At 39.1% G+C, this 6,852-nt stretch overlaps 1 long non-coding RNA gene across 1 annotated transcript; it reads right to left on the bottom strand.

Moving 5' to 3' along the window:
* Nucleotides 1–368: 368 nt before the first annotated feature.
* Nucleotides 369–6,512, bottom strand: LOC105471545 (uncharacterized). Its single transcript, XR_981200.3, has 3 exons — nucleotides 6,428–6,512; nucleotides 5,248–5,323; nucleotides 369–3,252 (listed from the first exon to the last, which is right to left on the bottom strand). It is a non-coding gene; the product is annotated as an uncharacterized lncRNA (long non-coding RNA).
* Nucleotides 6,513–6,852: the final 340 nt, after the last annotated feature.

The raw sequence follows: 6,852 nt of genomic DNA, 5'->3' as shown, positions 1-6,852 counted from the left end.
TGAGTTTAGGTAACCAGGGAATTTGAGTTGTTATAGTTCTAAAGTCAAAAGCTCTATGATAGAAAACTATGACTTTAAGAGTTAAAATCTATACCATTCCTAATCTATTTGGCAGTTCAAAGTCAAGCTGATTTAACTCCTGGAATCAAAGCTCCCTAATTAAGTATCTTTATAGTTTTCAATATTTAAGTTGGGCAATCAGGAAAGGCACAAAGTAACTAGAGCTGAAGAATTGTAAAATGTTCTAGGAGAAAGCTATTTTATTTTAAACAAGTCTTCAAGAAGGACAGAGATTAAATAGTAATTGAGTAATGATCATTTTATTAAAAGTGTTAAAAGCTTATATTGGAAATAGCCATGCTCTGTACAGGACTCCATTTATTTGTAGAAAATTACTCCCTTCCTGTGACTTAAAATGATTAATAATCATAATAATGAGGGAGACCAGGCATGGTGGCTCATGCCTGTAATCCCAGCACTTTGGGAGGCCAAGGCAGGCGGATCACCTGAGGTCGGGTGTTCAAGACCAACCTGGCCAACATGGCAAAATCCCATCTCTATTAAAAATACAAAAAATTAGCTGGGTGTGGTGGTACCTGTAATCCCAGTCATTCAGGAGGCTGAGGTGGGAGAATTGCTTGAACCCAGGAGGCAGAGGTTGCAGTGAGCCCAGATCCTACCACTGCACTTCAGTCTGGATGACAGGGCAAGACTCTGTCTCAAAAATAAATAAGTAAGTAAATAAATAAATAATGAGGGTTTTTTAAAGAAGTGCTTTGAAGTTTATAAAATATGTTAATAAATATTATATAATCTCAATTGAGGTCTTGATCATTGGTATCCAACAGAACTTTCTGCAATGATGGGAATGTTCTAATATGCTGTCCAATACAGTATCTGCTAGCCACATGGGCTACATAAAGGAGGGGTGGATACTCAAATAAACATTAGGGTATTTCTACCTGTAGGTAAAAAGGATACTTGGGCAAAAATACCAAAGTCTAGTGTGACAGACAAGATACTCTAATACACAATAATAGCTATTTTTGGTCACTGCCCATTGATTTATAAAATTTAATAATTACATGAGAATGAAGCCAATAAGACTTAATGAAGTTATAATTTTATAATTTTTTGTTTTTGAGAGAGTCTCACTCTGTTGCCCAGGCTGGAGTACAGTGGCACGACCATGGCTCACTGCAGCCTCAATCTCCTGGGCTCCAGTGATCCTCCTGCCTTAGCTTCCTGAGGAGCTAAGACTAAAGGCAGGAGCCACTACACTTTCCTGACTTTTTATTTTTTTTGTTTTTTTGGTAGAGACGGGGGTCTCCCTATATTGCCTAGGTTGGTCTCAAACTCCTGGGCTCAAGTGATTCTCCTGCCTTGGCCTTCCAGAATGTTGGGATTACAGGCATGAACCTCTGTGCCCAATCTTTTTAGTCATTTTTTAAAACATTACTTTCAATTATTTTTGTGAATTTTTGTGACTGCTGAGACTTCGTATATTGAGCAATCATGTTATCTAATTTTTAGTGCAATGGTTAACCAGGGTAATAGCTTGAATTCAGCTCCCCTTACGACTTTATGCCATGTGATTGTCTAGCACTTTTCTTTTCCATAAGTGCTAGATAGCTGGCGAACTGGTATCTAGGTGCAATGTACAAAGAAACCTAATAGGTATTAGGTACAAATGTGAGAGCATTGCTGTCATTTTGACATGAGGATGTGCCGACCTAATAGCAATCAAACATGTTTGTCAGCACATTAAAAATGAAACACTGTTACCACTAGTATAAATAAACATGAGTAAAAAGCCCACACTGAAACTTGGTTACATTACTTGGCTATTCAAAATAAGCTTCCATTAATTTTGAAGTATTATCTTTAAAATAAAAATATAAAATGTATAAGTTCTTGAAGAGAATGTTCAGGCTTCTAAGAACAGAACTTTTTAAAAACACTAACTGCTTTTTGTTACTGAGTTTCAGAAACCTTTCACAAGACAGTAAAAAACAAACAAACAAAAAACTTTACAACCACAGCTAATGTCATTTTTTCCATTGTTCCTACTCAGCTCCAAACTCATTGTGTGCAAAACCTATTTGTTTCCATACATCTAAATGATAGATACAGGCTATGAGATTCTTTCTTCTATTTGTAGCAGCTTATTCAGGTGCAGCCAAACACAAAGCTTCAGGATAAATTGTACAAACTTTACAATATGGGATTTGAATTTAAAATACGAGACATAAAATCTGCACAAAACTGATAAAAATCAAGCACAGATACCAGGATTGAAACTTATAATCTACATGTGAAAAGGGTCTTATTTCCTTTCAAGTGCTTTATTCTGCTATGGAACAGTTGAAACGAAGATGTGAAGCTTTGTGGTTAGTTTCAATTATACATGCTGTAGATACTATACCAATTTTAAAAGTTACGCAGAGACCAATGGATGTCCATCAGTTCATCTGGATTGATGGGACACACCAGTGGGATCACTGAGAACAAATTACGCAAGTATGGAAGCAAAGTCCTCCTGTGCAATTCATTTGCAGTGTTTGCGGATGGGCAGGCACACCCCTCCGGGAACACGAGTGCTGCTTTCTTCATCAGAGCTATGATTTAGGCTTCACGCCTCTGACCAACTGCTTAGCCTCAAGTGTTACCATATTCCTGAAGCTCTACCGCCACTGTTTCTTCAATTATGTTAGAAACTTCTGATCTAGATGGCAGTGGACCTTCTAGTTGGGAACGTTTGTCTGGGTTGATCCAGTTGTTTTCAAGACATTTCACATCAAACTTTATGTAAAGATCACCTTTTTCAAAGGGATAAGAATACTGTGGCATTTTTTTTCACCTCAAATCCCCAGGATTGTTTGGGAAACACTGAAACAACAAAAAGGGCAGAGCTTTGCCCACACTTATTTGCTAAATGCTCTCTCTTTTTACTGTGGGGCCTTATGCAAAATGACCTAACCTCTTCGAGGCAATTTCATAATTTTGAAATTTAGAGTAACATTCATTTTCTGGGGTTGCTGTGAGAATCAAACACAATATTGGATATGCCATTTCTGACACAACTGAAAGAGTAGCCATGCCTGGGTAATAGAAAGCACGTAACATTTATAATTAGGAGAATATGAGTCAGATCGGGCTTTGCATTTCTGGTCACGTGACCTTCAGCAAGTGACAAACGTCAACTTCAGTTTCCTCATCCATGACATAGGACTGATATCAACATCTTCTCCACTGGATTGAGAGAAAACGTGAAAGTAACTTCCTTTTCCCTTCTCTCCCATCTCCTCACTTCTCTCTCCCTCCACCTTCCTATTTCCCCACTTCTCTTTTCCTTCACCCCTATCTCCTTACTTCTCTCTCCCTCCACCCTCCCATCTCTCCATTTCTTTCTCCCTCCACCCTTTCATCTCTCCACTTCTGTCTCCCTCCACCCTCCCATCTCCACTTCTTTCTCCCTCCACCCTTTCATCTCTCCACTTCTCTCTCCCTCCACCCTTTCATCTCTCCAGTTCTCTCTCCCTCTACCCTCCCAGCTTTCCACTTCTCTCTCCTTCCACCCTCCCATCTCCTTACTTCTCTCTCCCTCCACTCTTCCATCTCTCCACTTCTCTCTCCCTCCACCCCTTCCATCTCTCCACTTCTGTCTCCCTCTACCCTTTCATCTCTCCATTTCTCTCTCCCTCCACCCTCTCATCTCTCCACTTCTCTCTCCCTCCACCCCTCCCATCTCTCTACTTCTCTCTCCCTCCATCCTCCCATCTTTCCACTTCTCTTTCCCTCCAACCCTCCCATCTCTCTACTTCTCCCCCTTCACCCTTCCCCTCACCCCAAACACACTTTCCTGGTGTTGCCTAAATTCCTTATGAGCATTCAGTGTTTTCTATTGATAGTGTTTTCCTTGGGTCTTCTTTTTTTTAAAAAAGGAATCCTTTTGAGACAACTAGAATATTGACTACTTCACGATTTTCTCATGAATTCAACTGCTCTAACTGGTACATTGACTAAAGGGCATTGAGTTCATTGGATCCCTGAAGGGAGAAGAAGGAAAAAAACAGGGAAGTTCAGCCTGTCTTCCTACTCCTAAATATATTTCACAATGTTGTCTTAGCCTAGCACATTTTAAAAAATCTCTAGTACAAAAGTTCTTTTAGTAATCTGATAAGTCAATTTAAAGGAATATTTCATGCATATGAAAGGTAAAATTTGATGAGGCTTTCTTGACATATATAAAAGAATAGAGATTAAAGCTGTTATTTAATATTTGCCCTTTAAGTCTGTCCATCAAATACAATTTTATGTTAAATACTTTCCATGAGTCCAGCTTTCTGTTGGACTTTGGTTTTAGAAATAGAGAAAGTTTCATGAAAAACAAATTTATGTCACCACTGTGTTTTAGTAGTTGGTAAATATACTAAAAAACATATTGCTTTTTGCCAGAGTCAATAATCATTGACTCCTGCATGTGTCAGCAGACATTTACCAGTGTAAGGACTCTACATGGGAAATTAGGCTTTTTTTGGGAGTGGGTAGAAAGGAGGGTAGAGTATCAACAAACAGGGAAGGTCTGGGAGTCAGTAGACCTGGGTTCTAGTCCTCTCTTTTAATTAGTTTTGAACGCTATATACACAGATATAATCTTTTCAGAGTTATTTTTAAATTGATAAATGAAGGGGATTGGGCAGTTCCTTCCAGCTCAGTCAATTGAGAATAGTTGATTGATTCTTGATCTGGTGATATTCCTAACAGGAGAGCAACTAGATCACAAGATCCATAGCACAGGAATCATGACTGTCTTATTAACTGTTGAGCCTCTGGTGTTTTCCTGTGTAGATACCCAATAGAAACCTGTTGAATGTGGAACAGCTGAAGGTTGGCTAGCCAGCAGAATTTCATTATTTTCAATTCAGAGCTAGATCCTCCTATAGTTCCTAAGCTACGAATTTAAAAGTTAATAATCAGTGTACATTTGGGGAAACCACACGGGGAACGAAATTCTGCCATGACATTCCACTGATGGTAGGAATGAGGATCCTGATACTCCAACCTACTCTCTGAAGGTCAGGTCCTTTTACGACATGCCCAAAGAGCATGACTTATGCTGACAGCTCCATCAGTTCAACAGAGGTCTTTTTTCTCAATGGAACAAATGTCTATTGTGTTGATGTTGCCTGACCTAACAATAACTGACTTCTCCAGTGGATCTTGATACTTTTTCTTCCCACTTACCCTTGGAATTTATCACCATCAACTCCCCCATGTGCCAGTGGTAGTTTTCTGTGGATCCTGAAAGAAGATCAAGGCCCTGGAAAAATTAAGGAAAATCAGGGATTGTGTTGATGCATCCTGTTCTTAAGTTGAAAAAGTGCAACTGTAGCTCCACCCCCCAGCAATCCAGCTTAACTGGATATTCCAGAACAAGGCTGCCCACTGGGCTGAACACATCCCAAGAAGGGTGGGGAGAGTTACAAAAACCAGGTCCGCCCTTAGCCCAATCCAGCCAGCAAACAGCAGAGGGGCTTGTTTTTCCTAACTTCAGTTCTTAAAATAGATGAACTTCTCTCAGCATTTAATAATTTTTTTTGTCCAAAATTACTTTTCTTGTTTAGAGCTCAACACGTTCGTTTCAAGTATCTTTATGATTGGACACATATTTGCAACTCTTTACATTCTTAGCTAATGGAAAGTTGGGAGTCATCACTGTAATTTTCCCAGGATGCTTTAAGATGCTCCATCATAAACACATCCTGTGTTTGAATGACGTTTGGCAATGTTGAGATTGAGAGCTTCAATATGCACATTAATTTCTCAATAACACAAGTCATAGTTAGATACATTATAATATTTTCCTCCTTTATTTTTCTGATAGCTGCCTTCAGAAGTGAAGTTCAACAGTAGGGGAGCACTTGCCTTCCATTAATATTTAGATGGACCATACGGATATCTCATGAACTAACTTACAAAGTGTCACATGTTATTTGTGACAGCATGGATGAACCTGGAGGACATTATGTTAAGTGAAATAAGCCAGGCACGGATTCTCACTTATATGTAGAATCTAAAACTGTTGAACTCACAGAAGCAGCCAGTAGAATGGTGATTGTTAGGGGCTGCAGGTGAAGAGTGTTGGGGAGATATTGGTCAAAGGACACAAAATTTCAGTCCATCAGGAAGAAAAGTTCAATAAATCTATTGTACGATATGGAGACTATAGTTAATGTATTCTCGAGTATTGCTAAGAGAATAGATTTTAAGTGTTCTCACCACAAAAAAATGGTAAGTATGTGAGGTAACACACAGGTTAATGAGTCAATTTAGCCATCCCACAATGTCCATGTATTTCAAAACACATCATTTTTACACAATAAACATATACAATTATTTGTGTCAATTTAAAAAAAAGACTCACAGAGTACAGATTAGGGTGGAGGAGGATGGAGATTAAATCTGGAGGAGCAAGCAGAAAACGTCCAGTTGTCAAGTGAAATAAGCTAAGCGATGACTGGAGACACACTGTAATTGATCCAGCTCACAGTGGAAGCTGGAAAGGATCAAAGGTCCTGGCAGGAAGCAATAGAGGAATGGAGAAAGAAGGGACTTTAATCTAAGGAGAGGCGCAGCAGTGTGTGCAGGAGATAGGGGTTCACATAAAAGCCACTGGAGAAACCTGGTCTGTTACTGGATCCCTGAAGGTTCTCTATGAGCTCTGTTTTTTTCTTTCTTACTTTCTGTTTCTTCTTTAGGGTTTTCTAACAGGTCTGCTGACTTGGCAAAAATGTCTGGTAGCCCTAGCTAGCTCCTTTCACTTATATTTAAACTTGAAATACACATTCT

Source organism: Macaca nemestrina, chromosome 12 (genome assembly GCF_043159975.1).
Source record: "Macaca nemestrina isolate mMacNem1 chromosome 12, mMacNem.hap1, whole genome shotgun sequence".
Lineage (NCBI taxonomy): Eukaryota > Metazoa > Chordata > Mammalia > Primates > Cercopithecidae > Macaca > Macaca nemestrina.
Note: the sequence above shows the minus strand (reverse complement) of the source record. Positions and strands in the feature narration are given on the sequence as shown.